General features: G+C 42.1%; 1 protein-coding gene across 1 annotated transcript in view; it reads left to right on the forward strand.

The window, feature by feature from the left end:
* Positions 1 to 18,574, forward strand: part of LOC124117511 (glypican-5-like) — a 116,499-nt gene that overhangs the window by 59,665 nt on the left and 38,260 nt on the right. The window lies entirely within an intron of this gene.

Below are 18,574 nucleotides of genomic sequence, written 5' to 3' on the forward strand. Positions count from 1 at the left end.
GTCCCATGTTAACATGTCCTACATACCAACCTAGTCCCATGTTAACATATACTACATATCAACCTAGTCCCATATTAACATGTCCTACATATCAACCTAGTCCCATGTTAACATGTCCTACATATCAACCTAGTCCCATGTAAACGTATCCTACATATCAACCTAGTCCCATGTTAACATGTCCTACATATCAACCTAGTCCCATGTTAACATATACTACATATCAACCCAGTCCCATGTTAATATGTCCTACATATCAACCTAGTCCCATGTAAACATGTCCTACATATCAACCTAGTCCCATGTTAACATATACTACATATCAACCTAGTCCCATATTAACATGTCCTACATATCAACCTAGTCCCATGTTAACATGTCCTACATATCAACCTAGTCCCATGTAAACATATCCTACATATTGACCTAGTCCCATGTTAACATATCCTAAATGTCCACCTAGTCCCATGTAAACATATCCTACATATCGACCTAGTCCCATGTTAACGTATCCTACATATCAAACTATTCCCATGTTAATGTATCCTACATATTGACTTAGTCCAATGTTAATGTATCCTACATATTGACCTAGTCCCATGTTAACGTATGCTACATATTGACCTAGTCCCATGTTAATGTATCCTACATATTGACCTAGTCCCATGTTAACGTATGCTACATATCGACCTAGTCCCATGTTAACGTATACTACATATTGACTTAGTCCAATGTTAATGTATCCTACATATTGACCTAGTCCCATGTTAACGTATGCTACATATTGACCTAGTCCCATGTTAATGTATCCTACATATTGACCTAGTCCCATGTTAACGTATGCTACATATCGACCTAGTCCCATGTTAACGTATACTACATATTGACTTAGTCCAATGTTAATGTATCCTACATATTGACCTAGTCCCATGTTAACGTATCCTACATATTGACCTAGTCCCATGTTAATGTATCCTACATATTGACCTAGTCCCATGTTAACGTATGCTACATATCGACCTAGTCCCATGTTAACGTATACTACATATTGACTTAGTCCAATGTTAATGTATCCTACATATTGACCTAGTCCCATGTTAACGTATGCTACATATTGACCTAGTCCCATGTTAACCTATGCTACATATTGACCTAGTCCCATGTTAACGTATGCTACATATCGACCTAGTCCCATGTTAACCTATGCTACATATCGACCTAGTCCCATGTTAACGTATACTACATATTGACTTAGTCCAATGTTAATGTATCCTACATATTGACCTAGTCCCATGTTAACGTATGCTACATATCGACCTAGTCCCATGTTAACGTATACTACATATTGACCTAGTCCCATGTTAATGTATCCTACATATCGACTTAGTCCCATGTTAACGTATGCTACATATTTACCTAGTCCTGTGTTAATGTATCCTACATATTGACGTAGTCCCATGTTAACGTATGCTACATATCGACCTAGTCCCATGTTAATGTATACTACATATTGACTTAGTCCCATGTTAACGTATGCTACATATTTACCTAGTCCTGTGTTAATGTATCCTACATATCGACCTAGTCCCATGTTAACGTATGCTACATATTTACCTAGTCCTGTGTTAATGTATCCTACATATTGACCTAGTCCCATGTTAACGTATACTACATATTGACTTAGTCCCATGTTAACGTGTCCTACATATTGACCTAGTCCCATGTTAACGTATGCTACATATTGACCTAGTCCCATGTTAATGTATACTACATGTCCACCTAGTCCCATGTTAACGTGTCCTAATTTTGATGTCAGCTGATGTCCGAGAATATGAAAAACTGGAGGTAAAAGCCAAACAGATATGGTCCTGTGCAAATCTGTGAACATGGCGGAGATCAACTTGTCTGCCAGATATATTGTATAGTGTTGGGAGGGGGTTAGTCTGAAGGTGAATCACTGCACGTGAATGGAGAGTTGGATTAGATGACTACCTGTAGTAGGTCTGTGAAGGTGACATACAGCACATAGTGTCAATGTAGACCTCACAAACTTGCCCTGCAGCAGGTTTGGGCAGCCATCTTGTTTCCAGGGCAACAGGTCATTGAGTGGAGACGTTTGTTTCAGAAGGCAACAGAATGTGTGCTGTAGTGAATATGATTAATGCTGACACGTCATCTTTTGTGATTTGTGTATCGGATTAAAGTTTGGATATTTGGCACATAAGTGTTTGAACATGATACATTGATGTCCCATTTGTCACAGGTGAAAACAGAAACTATTTTCATTATGTGTGGATTATGGGTCTCAGCGATATAAAGTGGAGGCTGTCTTTTGACTGTCATTCTGTAGGTGATGTATGTAATTGAGAGTGTCACATCCTCAGTTGATGGGAGATCCTGGAATTAGGCTCCAGAGTGGAAGCTGACAGGACTGTCACCAGCCTCACAGTCACTGCTGATCGTGTTGGACTCACGGTCCCTGTCAGAGATCTAGTTTCTTGCAACATGGCTGGAGCTGTTGTCAACTCAATACAATCTTAATCCTACCATTAGCCCGCAATAGAAGCATCTTTGTCATAGTGGTCGCTTATATCGAAGGGGTGTGTACATTGCACCAGTGTTTGTGGGCAGTGACCCTCGTCAGTGTTCATCCTTCATGTCTGCCTCATCCTTCTACACCGTCTCACAGTCACGTGATGACCTACAGTGGTCTACCACACTCTCACATCATCTCTAACAGTCCACCATAAGAGTTGTCACCAGTTGGCTTACCACTACCACACTCTCACATCATCTCTAACAGTCCACCATAAGAGTTGTCACCAGTTGGCTTACCACTACCACACTCTCACATCATCTCTCACAGTCTACCATCTGAGTTGTCACCAGTTGGCTTACCACTACCACACTCTCACATCATCTCTAAGTCTACCATCTGAGTTGTCACCAGTTGGCTTACCACTACCACACTCTCACATCATCTCTAACAGTCTACCATCTGAGTTGTCACCAGTTGGCTTACCACTACCACACTCCCACATCATCTCTAACAGTCTACCATCTGAGTTGTCACCAGTTGGCTTACCACTACCACACTCTCACATCATCTCTAAGTCTACCATCTGAGTTGTCACCAGTTGGCTTACCACTACCACACTCTCACATCATCTCTAACAGTCTACCATCTGAGTTGTCACCAGTTGGCTTACCACTACCACACTCCCACATCATCTCTAACAGTCCACCATAAGAGTTGTCACCAGTTGGCTTACCACTACCACACTCTCACATCATCTCTAAGTCTACCATCTGAGTTGTCACCAGTTGGCTTACCACTATCACACTCTCACATCATCTCTAACAGTCTACCATCTGAGTTGTCACCAGTTGGCTTACCACTACCACACTCTCACATCATCTCTCACAGTCTACCATCTGAGTTGTCACCAGTTGGCTTACCACTACCACACTCTCACATCATCTCTAAGTCTACCATCTGAGTTGTCACCAGTTGGCTTACCACTACCACACTCTCACATCATCTCTCACAGTCTACCATCTGAGTTGTCACCAGTTGGCTTACCACTACCACACTCTCACATCATCTCTAAGTCTACCATCTGAGTTGTCACCAGTTGGCTTACCACTACCACACTCTCACATCATCTCTAACAGTCTACCATCTGAGTTGTCACCAGTTGGGCCAGAGAGTAGATTTTAAGACATATCCTTACTTACAAGGTCAACACAGAGCTTCACTTTAGCCCTTACACCCCATGAAAGTGCTGTTGTTTTATGACGTTTGCTTTTTATGGTCTTCAGTGTTTCGTGAAAAACAAGTCCAGGTCATGCTCTTGTTGGCTCTGATGACAATCTGCTGCATCTGCTATGCTCTGACGTTTGAGTTCAGTTCAACACTAGATCTGTACTAAGGCTTGTCTAGACTCTCCCATCTCTCCTTTGATTAGGGATGTAACTTGGTTATATTTTGTGCTCTGTGCGCTGGAGTTTAATGAAGGAGTTGCTGCTTGTGTTGTGGTCTCCTGATACCTGGTGCGGCAGCCAGCATCCTCCTCACGCATGGCTCGGTCACCTCGCTCCGTACCTCACGATTTATTCATTTAGATTTCACCGTGAACTCAGTGTAGAAACTCATCGGGGAATCCTGGCTTGTCATGCATCACCTGTGCTTCAGGTAGAATAATCTTTTGACATCTTTGCAGTACAATATTACATGTCCCTTAGGGAAAGCATAGATTTCTTCATGGTACACTCTGCTACATCGCCATGCTTCACCTTGGCTGACCATAAATGGTATTATACGCCGTGACAGTGACAGTAACATGGTCGGTAACATTCATGCTAAGATACCTGGTAGCAGACAGTCACTAGTTCTAATATTGATGAAATCTCTTTCGTCCGGCAGATAGAGCATCATCTCAGAGAGGTAAAGGTCATCAGTTTGATCCCCGGACGCATCATGCCAAAAAGTGCTCGACATTCAGGGGCTAAACAAGAACTGGTTCGCTTGGAGTCGGTACACTGTGTCTGAGTGGGCTATCCATGTTAAAACTGTGGCATGGTATGTCAGTGGGATTGCACTATATAACCGAACTGAGAATAGCCCATACTAGTACAAGCAGACATGCATGAGCATGATACGAACACACACACACACACACACACACACACACAAGCACAATCATGTCACTATATGAATCTTAATGCTATGTCATGATAAATGTAATGTTAAAACCCATTTCACCTCACCTCACCTCACCTCACCTCACCTCACCTCACCTCACCTCACCTCACCTCACCTCAATACTGACGTCTAATAATGAAAAACATTCAGAATTGCGTTGTTTGCTCTGGCCCTATGGCTACAGTGTAACTACTGTCTATTGGCGTTGGTCAAGCTTCAGCGGCTGCCATACTTGGTTCATGATGTCTCTGTAATACACCCCATGACAATGCCCTTCCATATAAGGATCTGTCTCATGAGAGATGTTTTGGACAGTGGTCTTCGTTTCCTTCGCAAACTCTTCCGTTCATACATGGATTACGTGGGAAATATTGCCGACCTCGTCCGTTTCTCAAGTCGCATCTGGATTCATCTGTTCTCCCGCCTATTTCATCTCTTAAGGACCCCCCCCCTCTGTCTTACTCCCTCCCCCACCCCCACCCCACCCCCCGACCTATGGACACTCCCTCCTGTCTCTCTCTCTCTCTCTTCCCCCCAACCCCCGACTCCCCCCTCCCTGGTGACTAACCTACACTTGAGGCTAAGGGCTCCTCGCAGTGGTGATTTGCTTCAATAGTTTTGCGTGCTCGGATTGTTTTATGGTGGCTGTGAATACTGCTGCTGGGTGCAGCAGGGTTGGTTTATGCTGCTGCTGTGAGGGCCGCATGACACATTGTGAACCGCTGCATAATGGAGTCAAGTTCTAAAATACCGGCCTTCCATTGGCGAGAACATTTTCTGTCACTGACTTACAATTAAGTGTCAGATTTCAAAGCGAAGAAGATAATTGAAGTTTTGCTGTTCTTTGTTAAACTTAAATTCATGAACTAAAAATTGGGAAAAATGTTTTGAATTGTAAAACTGCTTTTGGAGGATGTGCTTAACCTATAAAAATTTGAAGTTTTCAAATAAGATGCAAATTCAAAAACGCTTCTGGTCGGGCTGTTTGGATGTGGTCTACTTTCCCCGATGATTTCTAAAACTTGCACTGAGTTTCGTAGCCTTGATGTTTTGCGGACAGATTCTCTCTGTAGCCGGTCTCATCACCTTGGCCCAGTACGAACAGAGAACATTGTGTCCTACAGGGGGCAGGGTAAACACCCAACCATTTATCTACTCTCACAATTATTGTGCAAAAATATTGCCGTTTCTCGAAGGAATCTCTGTCAGAATGAGAGGTAGATATGCTCAATGGGCACGACTATTCCTAGCGGATATCAAGGCAGTGCTCCATTTCTTGAAGGGGTCTGGGGCTTGCCTTCACAGGGGCGGAGGATGGTTTCCGTGCTAGATCAATGTTACTTGGCTTCGCTAGCATTTATGTCAATTCTTTTGCTTTCCAAAGAAAATAAGCCACTTGGTAAGAGTTTGTTGTGATTAGCATAATAAAACATGGCTGTGTGCGGAGGTATGTTGATCTTGTTTCTTCATGTTAAATGGATAAACGACTTTTCACGTAGAAATGACCGCAGATATTGTTTTCATATTTTGAGATTTACTGTGATATTAGGAGACAGTGTTGATCTTGCTTCAGGCAAAGTTACTCCAGAAATTATAATCCTTACAACTTCCACACCACACCTGCTTTGCTGTTGGCAATTTCACAAGTCGGGGAGAAACTAGGGTATATTACTAGGAAGGAAGATCAAGCCTACTTGATCCACACACCAGCCTCTGTCTCAGCATGATGAATAGTCTGCAGGTATACACAACTCGGCCTTTGAAGCAAAAATTTGTTGAATAGCTAACATTCTGCTTGATCTTTTGTTTACAAGTTATATTCTGTTGTTCTGATCAAGTCTGATATTTTTTCATTCAACTTCTCTGGTAAAAACAAGGTGTCATGTTATGTACGTTATTTGTTGTCATCAATCAGTTTCCTTTTCATGTACGCCATATACAATATCTCATGAAAATGTACATTTAAATGTCAACTTGTAATGTTCTCATTTTTTTAATGAATTTGAAGTATTGATGAGCTGGCACATTTGTGTATAAATTCTGAAAAAATGTGCAACCATCAAACGTGTCACCTAAGTGACCACTTATGGTCGCATTTCATCCTGACCACAGAATGTGTGAGATAGTTATGGATTTCTGAAGCACGTAGGAGGGAATATTTATTGTTGGGAAAAGCCTGGCCATTGCGTGGTGGTAGCCAAGGTTTGCAAATCTGTCGCTAAATCTCAGTGTCTCTTGGATCAGTCGGCCTTGGGGAAAATTGTGTTGATTGTTGAAATGCCTGTCTTGTAGCGGGGATCTGCAGATCTGGGGTAGGGGGCCTGCATGTCCCACTGTAGAACTCTGCTACATGCCGGGCCATTTGGTGCCCCTTGTGTCTGTCCGGTGATTAGTCCCAGCTCTCCTCTCCCAATACGGAAGTTTAGACAGGATTTACACCGGCATCGTTCAAACACATAGTCTTTGCCTGTCACACCTCCCAACACCTCTCACAAATTGTTGCTCATTTTATTTTGGTACCGATCTTGAGAAAAACAAAATTGCAGGTTGGCTGATGGTCTGGTGCCAAGTTTGTGAATGGATTTTGACCAGTTATTGTCAGAAATGTTAACATTTTTGGTGAGAAACATGAGATAAATGCTTGAAAAATGTTGTGAATGTCGTTCTATGGGTTGCTGTTTTTAGGAGTAGGATGTATGCAAGGATGAATATTTTTCGTACCTGGCAATTTCACTGGAATGTTTTCAAACTTGAACCTTTTGAATTGTGCATAATGACTCTCTTTACCTTCTTCAAAGAGGCGGAGGCCGAGAGATAACTGCTTCACTGTGGGAAGGGAAATTAGAAGGGGTGGATTGTGTAACTTCAGGGCCCACAATGAGGGGTCAAAGGTTATCTGACTGCTGATGAACCAAGTTGGGGAGGGGGGGGATTGGTTGTCAGGGGAAATAGATACAGGTCATAAAGGTGCAGTTGTTGAACTTTCAAAACTTATACTGTTAAAAAATCCTTCCATTAATCTATATGCAAGGATTATGGGTTTTAGGGAAGAGAGCCCGAACCGTAGTGTCTTTCGTCAAAAATAAGTTTTGAAAGATTTCATTTTATCCTGTTTTAGTTTTCATGGTCAATATGGAATTTGTCACTCGTGATGGCAGGCATTGTCGTGTGTCATCACTGTATTAGTGATGCAAATGAAATATTCCGCATTTTCAGACAGAGGAAGACAACTTTTCAGAAATGTTTTCAAAGGTTAATTGTAAAATGAATATTTTAAACAGATCAAACAAATCTGCCTGTGAAACAATTCCATTAAGCAGGATACAATCTACACTGAGGTTAACTATGTCTGAGGAGAATAAGACTACTTGTCTTCGGTCCTTACGCTTCCTAACAGAACAATTATTATGCCCCCTTTGTTGCTCTACCCTATGAAAGCTGGCGACACATCTTGTCAACTGGGGGCGAGAGACCTGATACCACCATCCCCAGAAGATGAACCCTATCTTAGTTTGAGGTGTAAGTGAAGCCCTCCGGAGTGGGATTTGACTACAGTCTACACAGGAGCCCTAATTCAGTCTCACATGGGAGGTAATTAGCCTCGTGATGAGGCCAGCTGGCCACTAGTGAATTTGATAGGATTACAAACACAGCCATCTGGTGGGCTATTGTGGATCTGAAGGTGCTATGATTTCATTTGTGATGTTTTAGGAGGATTTGTGGAAGGGATTCCTGATGACCATTTGAACTGCAAATCTGAAACCAGAGATGCTGTAGCTGAAAGTCACATTTTGTCCTTGTGATTGCTCTTTTGTGTATTGTTTTGTGGTGGATAATGCAATAAATTATCACAGGACAATGTGCTGGTTGTATGAGCTTCATCTGCTTTCAGTTGGTTGTAGAAGTCATCTCATTACCATGCTTAATTTTAGCTTGGTAGGTGAGAGTTGATTCAGATTTAAAGATAATTTATTTTAAATATTTTGATTGGAAGTATTTTCATTTTTCTTTATTGACTAATGTCTTCAGTTTGTACTGTAGACTGGGCTTGTTTCCGTGGCTGTAAACTTACTCTGTGTGCTACTTTCTTAATCATTACAAATGTTCAAATTTTAACCATGTATCATTGAAAAGATTATTGAGAGTAGGCTTCAAAAAAGAAATATTTGATATTGCAAAATAGATTGGCAGTTAAAACTATTAAATGTGATATATTGCATTTTAAAAATAGTCAAACTCGATCAGTCCGATCTAGCAGGAACAGCTGATTTTCTGAAGTATATTTTAGAGAGTAAATTCATGAAAACATCCTACTTTCCCTTCCCTACTCAGTCAGTCCTGGCGGAGTTGGCCATCAGCCCACGTACAATAATACACTTGTACCACGACTAACCTTCACTGTTTAATACAGTGCAGTAAATGTGGTGGAATTGATTGTCAGACAATGGTTGTCCGTGGAGAACTGGATACAACACGGGAGTGACCAGATTATGTCGACATTCAGCCCCACAGGCAGGAGAAACATTGGTTACTGTGTCACATGTGTATGCTGTGTACCAGAACTGAGAAGAGCGCCGGGACATTGAACACTTACTGTACCTGCCCCGCCTCCCACACTGAACACTGACTGTACCTGCCCTGCCCCTCCCCCCACATTGAACACTGACTGTACCTGCCCCGCCTCCCACATTGAACACTGACTGTACCTGCCCCGCCTCCCACACTGAACACTGACTGTACCTGCCCTGCCCCGCCCCCCACATTGAACACTGGCTGTACCTGCCCTGCCCCGCCCCGCCCCCCACATTGAACACTGACTGTACCTGCCCCACCCCCCACATTGAACACTGACTGTACCTGCCCCACCCCCCACATTGAACACTGACTGTACCTGCCCTGCCCCTCCCCCCCCCCCCCCCCCCCCCCCACATTGAACACTGACTGTACCTGCCCCACCCCCCACATTGAACACTGACTTTACCTGCCCCGCCCCCCACATTGAACACTGACTGTACCTGCCCCCCACCCACCCCCACCAACACATTGTACACTGATTGTACATGCCACGCCACGCCCCGCTCATCAAAGTGGAAGATCTCTCAGTAGAAGGTGATTCATGGCACAGGTACTCCCTCCCTCCACAACAATAGGTACATGCACGTTTCTACACACTGATTACTTGGCACGCTGTGCACATAGTGTTGAGAAGGGACATCAGACCATGGATAACAAGACTCTGGCCCTGTTGTTCCCTCTCATTGCAAAGGTTAGGTAACCAACATTGGGATTTACAAGCCTTTAGATCGGACACAAGCAGAGAGAAACTATTAACACATTATTGATAGGACGATGTCAATTTCAGCCACTGGTGTCCATTTCAGAACGTGATCAGCTGATCAGGTGGGAACTTGACAGACTGTTTAAGTGAGGGGGTGGCCGAGGTTCCAAGGTGCTTTCCTTGAATGAAGTTTCTATTTCCATTGCTCCTTATAGATTTTATACACTCCCTGACAACTATTTGGTGTTGTATATTGTTTCACATTGTGCTGCTTGAAATGTTGATTCCTGGGGTTGATATAGTCGATTAAACACATGATAATGCGTTGTATTGTTCAATAACACACTGATGTCATGTTTGGTTCAAGCGGTACACATTTATTTTGAACTTAGCAATTGAAGTTCATACATGCATGTGAACATTTTAGAAGCTTAGTCATCAGATATGAGTTGATAAATACCGAGCCCTTGAGGTCTTAAGAACTTCTTTTTTAAACTTTGAAATGTTTGAAGCAAGGGAATGAGGAACAGTGTGTTGAGTTGAGGATGAAAGGTCACCGTCCTGACCTCAACCATGTATATAATCACTGCACAAATGGGAAACATTTTACCCCCTGTTAAACTGTGTTAGTCTTCGCCCAGCCTGTGATGTGGCAACAGTTAGCCCCAACTTGTCAGGGAGGTGTGATGACTAGCTTACACAGCAGAATTAACTGCACGGGATGTAGTATCAACTCTGTTTGTATCCTCCACACCAGTGTTTGAAATAATTGTAAAACCAAACAAGACAGTCGTTGACCAATAAGTGTTGCCAAGCCATCTTCTAAGTTACAGGCGGCCCAGTCGTCTAAAGCGACGCGATTAGCTGTGCAGAGTTGCGTCCCTTCCGCATGCCAGAAACCTATAATTGTTGGTTCGAATCCCAGTTTGCCCCGATTATGTTTCTAGGTTTGTCAGCACCATAACCGTGCTCGTGGGTTTCACCGAAGTGGTAAACGTCTGAGACCTGCATCACTACGGCTTACCTCCCACATTCAGCTGACACGCCGCGATATAACTGGCATACTGTTAAAAGCGACGTTAAACCCAAATCACTCACTCACTGTTATGATACCTACATGGCGATTCATATCAGACGCAATCCATTTCCACGGCCTGCATGGCAAGCCAGCTTGGTATTGTATTGATACAAGGCTTTGTGATATTATGCAAGTAACGTAGTAGTATGGTGCAGCATTGATCCATCACTGAACCGGCACAGGCCTAGATGTGATTCATGCACATCAACCATGGCTTCTCTCCTCCACTGATGTGGCCAGAGCTGCAGATAAGCAGCGTATTTGCGTAAAATACCACCCCCCCACCCACCCCCACCCCCAAAATATTCAAAACCCAATTACTTTCAATTAACATGCATACATAAACGCATGCATTAAATGAAAAACTCAAATGTATAAAAACAGCATGCCTAAATACCCAATGAAGCTTTTTCAGCATGCGAAACACAATTACGAGATAATTTACTTTCCGAGTCAAGCCTATGTATTTAGAACAGTTATATACATCTAAAACATTATTTCATTTTCTTAAAATCTTAAAATGTTCACTTTTTTTAAAAATAACCAATAGAGGGATGAATAGATGAGCGTAAAATATTGGTTACCCAATGAAAAATGTAACGATCCAATTAAAATAGTCTTCATCATCACATCCATGGACGGCCTCCGTGGTCTAGTGGATAGAGATCTGACCAGGCAGCAGAAGGTCAGTGGTTTCATCCCTGGATGCATCATACCAAAGGCTAAAAGATGGTACTTGTTGTTACCCTGCCTGGTATCTGGCATCATGGGGATAAAACAAGGACAAACTTTGGAGTTGGTATTCAGTGTCTGAATGTGCGTGCGTGCGTACGTGTTCGTGTGTGTGTGTGTGTGTGTGTGTGTGTGTCTGTGTGTGTGTGTCTGTGTGTCCGTGTGTGTGTGTGCAGTAAGGAGCTGTGACACCTCGGGGTGTTGTGCTGATTAATGTGCTTTGGATCTGAGCCAACTAGCCATTTAGGACACTGCCCTTGAGAGACTGACATAATTACATACGTTTCACAGCAGAAGAAATGTAGGATAATCACGAACCCAAAACACTCGCTGTAAGAACCTTCTTTTCAGTTTCTCAAATATGTTCATTTTTTCCGACTGGTGTTATCGGAGAGGCCTGTTTCCGTTTATGCATGCTCATTTCGCTTCCTACTTTTTGTAATCCTGATAGGATTCCAGTGCTCATTGACCAGAGCGATTCAAGTTTCGTGTGCTTTCTTCAATCAGCCATGTTTCGAGTGAGTGTGGCAGGAGATTCTTGAAGGGAAGAAGTGAAAAGGATCTGAACTGTGGAAGGATTTGTATTTGTTTATGATGTTTGAGAAAATTGATCTCGGAGCTTTCCCACTTTTTTATCCTTCATTCATGCTTGAAGCTTCCATGTGTGAAATAACTTGACACAAACATCCTGAACTAGCTGTGAATAATTTGCTGGGAGTCCCCTGCTGTCCCCGGAGACACAGAATCCCTGTAGATGAGGGATATTCAAGCTTTAGTCTGTAAAAATGATTTCAAATGGTAGTTGTGGTTAATAGACAATATCACAATGTGCAGATAAATTCTAACTTAAATACCCTGGTTGTTCAATTTAGAATATGGGCTAAGGTTTTGTGAAAGGATTTTGTGTTTTGTATGGAATGCTATTACAGAATTCCTGGGAAATATTTACAGTGATATTTGGTGCGTCTTTTGTCATGTCTAAATGGCTATTAGTCACGGCCCTCCTAGCCCCGGCTTAGTCTATACATTTAGGTAAATGTAATGCATGGTGCTCGGGTAAGCCACCAAGTTTATATCCTCCTTCACAGAGGCTGGTCTTTGAAGCCGCATTTTTAGCTTCATAAAGCCCAGTCAAGCCTCGACTTGGTGCAACGAATTTCATTTTGGCTTGCAGATGCATGAAAACGTTAGATTCCTTTTATCCTGATCCTTTAAGTCTCTCGCGAGCAATAAAATCCAATGTGGTGAAAGTGTACGATTCACGGCACATGCGCATGACAGTCGTTGGAGGCCATTCCCGTCCGATCGGCCATGAAGACTGGAGCAGGATTGGTCAATGAGAAGAACATGTGGGCTTTGATTGGTTGAACAGTCTTGGGAGAGTTGTAACTCTCTGAGTTAATTTCGGTAGGCTTTATTCGTGATGGGATATCGTGTTGGTGTTTAGCAGGCCTTGAGTGTATATCCCACTATCCTTCAGCTCTGTCTGCCAGCACTGTCACAGTGCCCCCTAGGGGTAGAATCTAATGCCATTGATTTATTGTGTTACTGAGCTAACACCATTGCCGCCATGGAGGGTTGTTTCTGCCAGGAATATAATGTGCTAACTTGAGTTACATACGTCCCAGTTGTTTTGCTGATTCAATTTTCATTAATATATGGCAATCATTTAATTGGTAACACTGCTGCCTTCATCACAATATTATGAATGATTTATCAAGCTAACATTTGACGTGGATTGATAATCAGGATATCTTTCTTTTTTTTGTTTAGCTTTTTGGTTCAGTTAATAAACTTGCATGACTAAAGACGAGAATAGGACTTCAATCTTATAAAGCTATGAACACATGCTATAGCCAAAGAGATTGTACTGCTGTAGTGTGGACTTGCATCCTAGCATTGTACTGTTGTAGTGGACTTACATCCTAGGATTGTATTGTTGTAGTAGTCTTACATCCTAGGATTGTACTGCTGTAGTAGTCTTACATCCTAGGATTGTACTGCTGTAGTAGTCTTACATCCTAGGATTGTACTGCTGTAGTGGATTTGCATCCTAGGATTGTATTGTTGTAGTGGTCTTGCATCCTAGGATTGGACTGCTGTAGTGGTCTTACATCCTAGGATTGTACTGCTGTAGTGGTCTTGCATCCTATGATTGTACTGAGGTAGTGGTCTTACATCCTAGGATTGTACTGCTGTAGTGGTCTTACATCCTAGGATTGTACTGAGGTAGTAGTCTTACATCCTAGGATTGTGCTGAGGTAGTAGTCTTACATCCTAGGATTGTACTGCTGTAGTGGATTTGCATCCTAGGATTGGACTGCTGTAGTGGTCTTACATCCTAGGATTGTACTGCTGTAGTGGTCTTGCATCCTATGATTGTACTGAGGTAGTGGTCTTACATCCTAGGATTGTACTGAGGTAGTGGTCTTACATCCTAGGATTGTACTGAAGTAGTGATCTTACATCTTAGGATTGTACTGCTGTAGTGGTCTTGCATCTTAGGATTGTACTGAGGTAGTGGTCTTACATCCTAGGATGGTACTGCTGTAGTGGTCTTGCATCTTAGGATTGTACTGAGGAAGTGGTCTTACATCCTAGGATTGTACTGCTGTAGTGGTCTTACATCCTAGGATTGTACTGAGGTAGTGGTCTTACATCTTAGGATTGTACTGCTGTAGTGGTCTTACATCTTAGGATTGTACTGAGGTAGCGGTTTTACATCTTAGGATTGTACTGAGGTAGTGATCTTACATCTTAGAATTGTACTGCTGTAGTGGTCTTACATCTTAGGATTGTACTGAGGTAGTGGTCTTACATCTTAGGATTGAACTGCTGTAGAGGTCTTACATCTTAGGATTGTACTGAGGTAGTGGTCTTGCATCTTAGGATTGTACTGAAGTAGTGGTCTTACATCCTAGGATGGTACTGCTGTAGTGGTCTTGCATCTTAGGATTGTACTGAGGAAGTGGTCTTACATCCTAGGATTGTACTGCTGTAGTGGTCTTACATCCTAGGATTGTACTGAGGTAGTGGTCTTACATCTTAGGATTGTACTGAGGTAGCGGTTTTACATCTTAGGATTGTACTGAGGTAGTGATCTTACATCTTAGAATTGTACTGCTGTAGTGGTCTTACATCTTAGGATTGTACTGCTGTAGTGGTCTTACATCTTAGGATTGAACTGCTGTAGAGGTCTTACATCTTAGGATTGTACTGAGGTAGTGGTCTTGCATCTTAGGATTGTACTGAAGTAGTGGTCTTACATCTTAGGATTGTACTGAGGTAGTGGTTGTACATCTTGGGATTTTCCTGAGGTAGTGGTCTTGCATCTTAGGATTGTACTGCTGTAGTGGTCTTGCGTCTTAGGATTGTACTGAGGTAGTCGTCTTGCATCTTAGGATTGTACTGCTATAGTGGTCTTGCATCCTAGGATTGTACTGAGGTAGTGGTCTTACATCATATAGCAGATGCATGTCAATATTCAAGTATTTGCCAATTTTCAACAATTTTCAATTGACTAATGTCTTTAAGTGAACTGAAATGGATCTCGCAAGCACTTGACAAAGCAAGCATCTTACCAAGTCTCAGATCAAAGGGCTTTTGAAAAAAAAAAATGGGGGAGGGATTTTGACACCAAGAAACTAACTCTCCGAGATGAAATTTTCATGAACTTCAAAATCCTTTCCGGATGGGTGTTGTTGTTTATGATGGGAAAACAGTCTGCAATGAGAAAACGTCAAGGGGGATGGAAGGGGGAGGGTTGGCGGGATGTACCATTATCTCACCTGCTGTCGGCATCAGGCAGGAGAAGTCTTGTGTAACACATCTCAGTCCCTGAGGACGTTGGCAGCAGATCTAGGAGCCAAGCAATTTCTCTGACTTTCCTAAAGTCTTGGCTTGACTTGTCTCCGATAATATTTGCTCAAGATCTTGTCTTGCCAGTTAACAGGTGCCGATGTCACGCTACCACGTTTTCTTACGGTGGTTTTGGATGTCTTTTATCGGTATTGTGTCATATTTTCTTCTATTATGTAACTGAGGATGTTTACAGATTTTGTAGAATCAGTTTGTGGAATTTGTTTCGGAATAAACATCTAGAAAATGACATTTGAGGTCGTTGTTCTGTCTCTTCAACTCGACCGTTTTTTCACCTGTAAATGTTTAAGAACAATAACTGTTTGCGAGCCCTATTGTGTGAGGCATTGGTTTACGTCTGTTTAATGTTAAACACGTCAGCTTTAAATGAACAGATCGGCACATCAGCTACACGTCCCCATGATTATTTACCCAGGTAACACAATCACACAGAAACAGATCACCTGAGAACTGATACCGACATGTTTTGAAATATGTTTCACAGCAATAATTCATCACCTAGCAACGCTAACGATTATGCATCCATCAAGTTAGTCGGATATTTGGTTGGCTGAGCTTAGTTACACACTTCTACCACGAGGTCCTTACCCAATCCACAGTACGAGACGTTGTTGTTACATTTAAGGAGATTAGGACAAAAACACCTTCTTGTGTCTTAATGTTGGTTTGGAATTTGCAATTAATGGAAGCAATTCTGTAGGAGAGAGTAATGTTTTCAAAATCAAAACTTAATTATCTGTTATGATTCAAAGTTCAGCTAATGGGTTTGAAAAGTTTATCTTTAAGAGTTGAATTATTAATGGCAGTACCTCAGTGCTAACACATAAAGAGGTCGTTAGATCGTTCCTACACTGAAATGTTGCTTTCATTTTTAATATGATAATGGTAGAAGTATATTTCTGTGCCTCCACTCATTGAGATAAGATGCCATAGCACAGAGGCAGAAAGCTTTACCTCATTCTCATCATGTTTGTGTTATACATGGGGCCCCTTGTTGGAGATAGCACTGGCCTGGCCTGGACTGTGTTGTAAATGATGTAGTGTTCCTGAAGGGTGAGCGTGGTCAGTTCTCCTCAATTACAGATGGAGTGTTATGTTTGATCAAGATTTAGGCAATTTAATTTCTCTTCATGTCAGGATGCCCTTTAAAGTATATTAAGTTGAACATTGAATCATTTCTTGGATTTGAGATGCTTCACTGAAGTGGTATTTGCAGTGTTTTTGCAGTGTTTCCCCAGATTGTTGGCATGGCACTGTCAGTGCCTGTGTGGACTACTGCTTAGAATACTTTGTCAACAACCTATGCTGGTCGTAATGGGATTATGTTGATCAGGTGGTCACACTTGGTGACCTGTGTGGATAGTTGCTCATAATATCAGTCACTGGATTGTCTGGTCCACACTTAATTACTTACAGACCCCTGTCATACAGCTGAAATATTGCTGAGTGTGGAGATAAACAAGAAACAAAACTGTAGCCTGTATCCAGTGTAGATATTGTTTGGATTAGTCAGGTGCCAGTGTAGAGAGTGGATTAGTAAGGTACCAGTGTGGAAATAGGATGTGAACACTCATAGGGCGTTGACTTTTATTCACTTACTGTCCGTATCACGTTAGCAACAAATATATGCATGGCAATCTTTCTCTAAGAAATCAGCCTCTTTTGAATCAGTGAGATGTTGGTGTATATTCACCAAGTATCAAGTGTTTCCATTTTGACAGAAGTTTATCTTAGTTTTGGATAAAAATGGATGAATTTCTCCAAAGGTTTAACAGGTCAGCTCGCTATGTTTCCCGATACGTCTGATTTAATGGAAAAACGTGCTTAGTTCTGTTATAAATTAATTTCATTGAGGATTTTATTTCATGAATTCAATGGAATTTTTTTATTTATTTGATAAAAGCAAGCAATGGAAGTTTTTATCATGTTTCTTATTTGATGAAGAATTAGCTGATTTTGCAAAATTCATCCTACAAAGTGGACTGGAGACTTTAATATGAATTATGTTGAGATTACTGACAAAAAGACATGGAGGAGGATACTCTATCTTGTTACAGTCCGAACTGTTTCGTTCTCATTGAACTTGGTTTTGTGATGAGATGACAAAGTCACGCTTTGCATCAGGTATGCTGCGTTCGCTGGTCTGCCAACACCTACCACCATTGCCTGCCACCTTGAAAGTTTGTCACCTGAATAAGAAAATTATCATCTCAATTGTAGCGCTAGGCGTCTGACCTTGTATCCTCTGACAGGAACGTGTTAATGTCCCACTAATCCAAGCCACAATATCTCCCCTCATGCCAGTCAGATTGTCATTCTCCCTCATGTCTACGACAGACCTCAGCTCAATAGAATCGGGTCCAGTTTACAAGCTCCAGACCATCAGGGATATGTGCCTAATCCGGCCCATCCCTAATTTGCTGATTCAGAGCTGTGATGTTTGACATCATACTGAGTCGGGGTCTTTATTCATATTTTAAGACGATCGACGTACAATTGATTGGTCTCCTCTACCTGGAGGGAGGCTATCTTGTAATGAAGGGTAGTAAAAAGTCTTGTCTGGGCGATCACTTAGTTGAGTTTAGGTGAGGGGAAGGCATTGAAATGGGGTAAAAATACCAGTGTTTTTGTTGGCAAGTCGCCTACATCCTTAGCCTTGTCAGAGTTAATGACATCTGGCCAGGCTATTGTGATACTCTGAGATTCCATTTTAAGTCTGTCCATGGCTCCCGATATGTGGCCTGTGACTTACAAGTCAATATTGGGTTGAGATGGTTTTGAATTATGGCCCCATGTTGACTTGAGTAGGCTGACTGTGTTGTTGTCACGGATCACCCCACAGTAAAGCAGTTCACTTAGCTAAGTATAAGTCAGTGGAGGGGTTCAATTATGTCTGCCAGAT

The sequence above is a fragment of the Haliotis rufescens genome, unplaced genomic scaffold, assembly GCF_023055435.1.
Source record: "Haliotis rufescens isolate VD_foot unplaced genomic scaffold, xgHalRufe1.0.p SCAF_9, whole genome shotgun sequence".
Taxonomy (NCBI): Eukaryota; Metazoa; Mollusca; class Gastropoda; order Lepetellida; family Haliotidae; genus Haliotis; species Haliotis rufescens.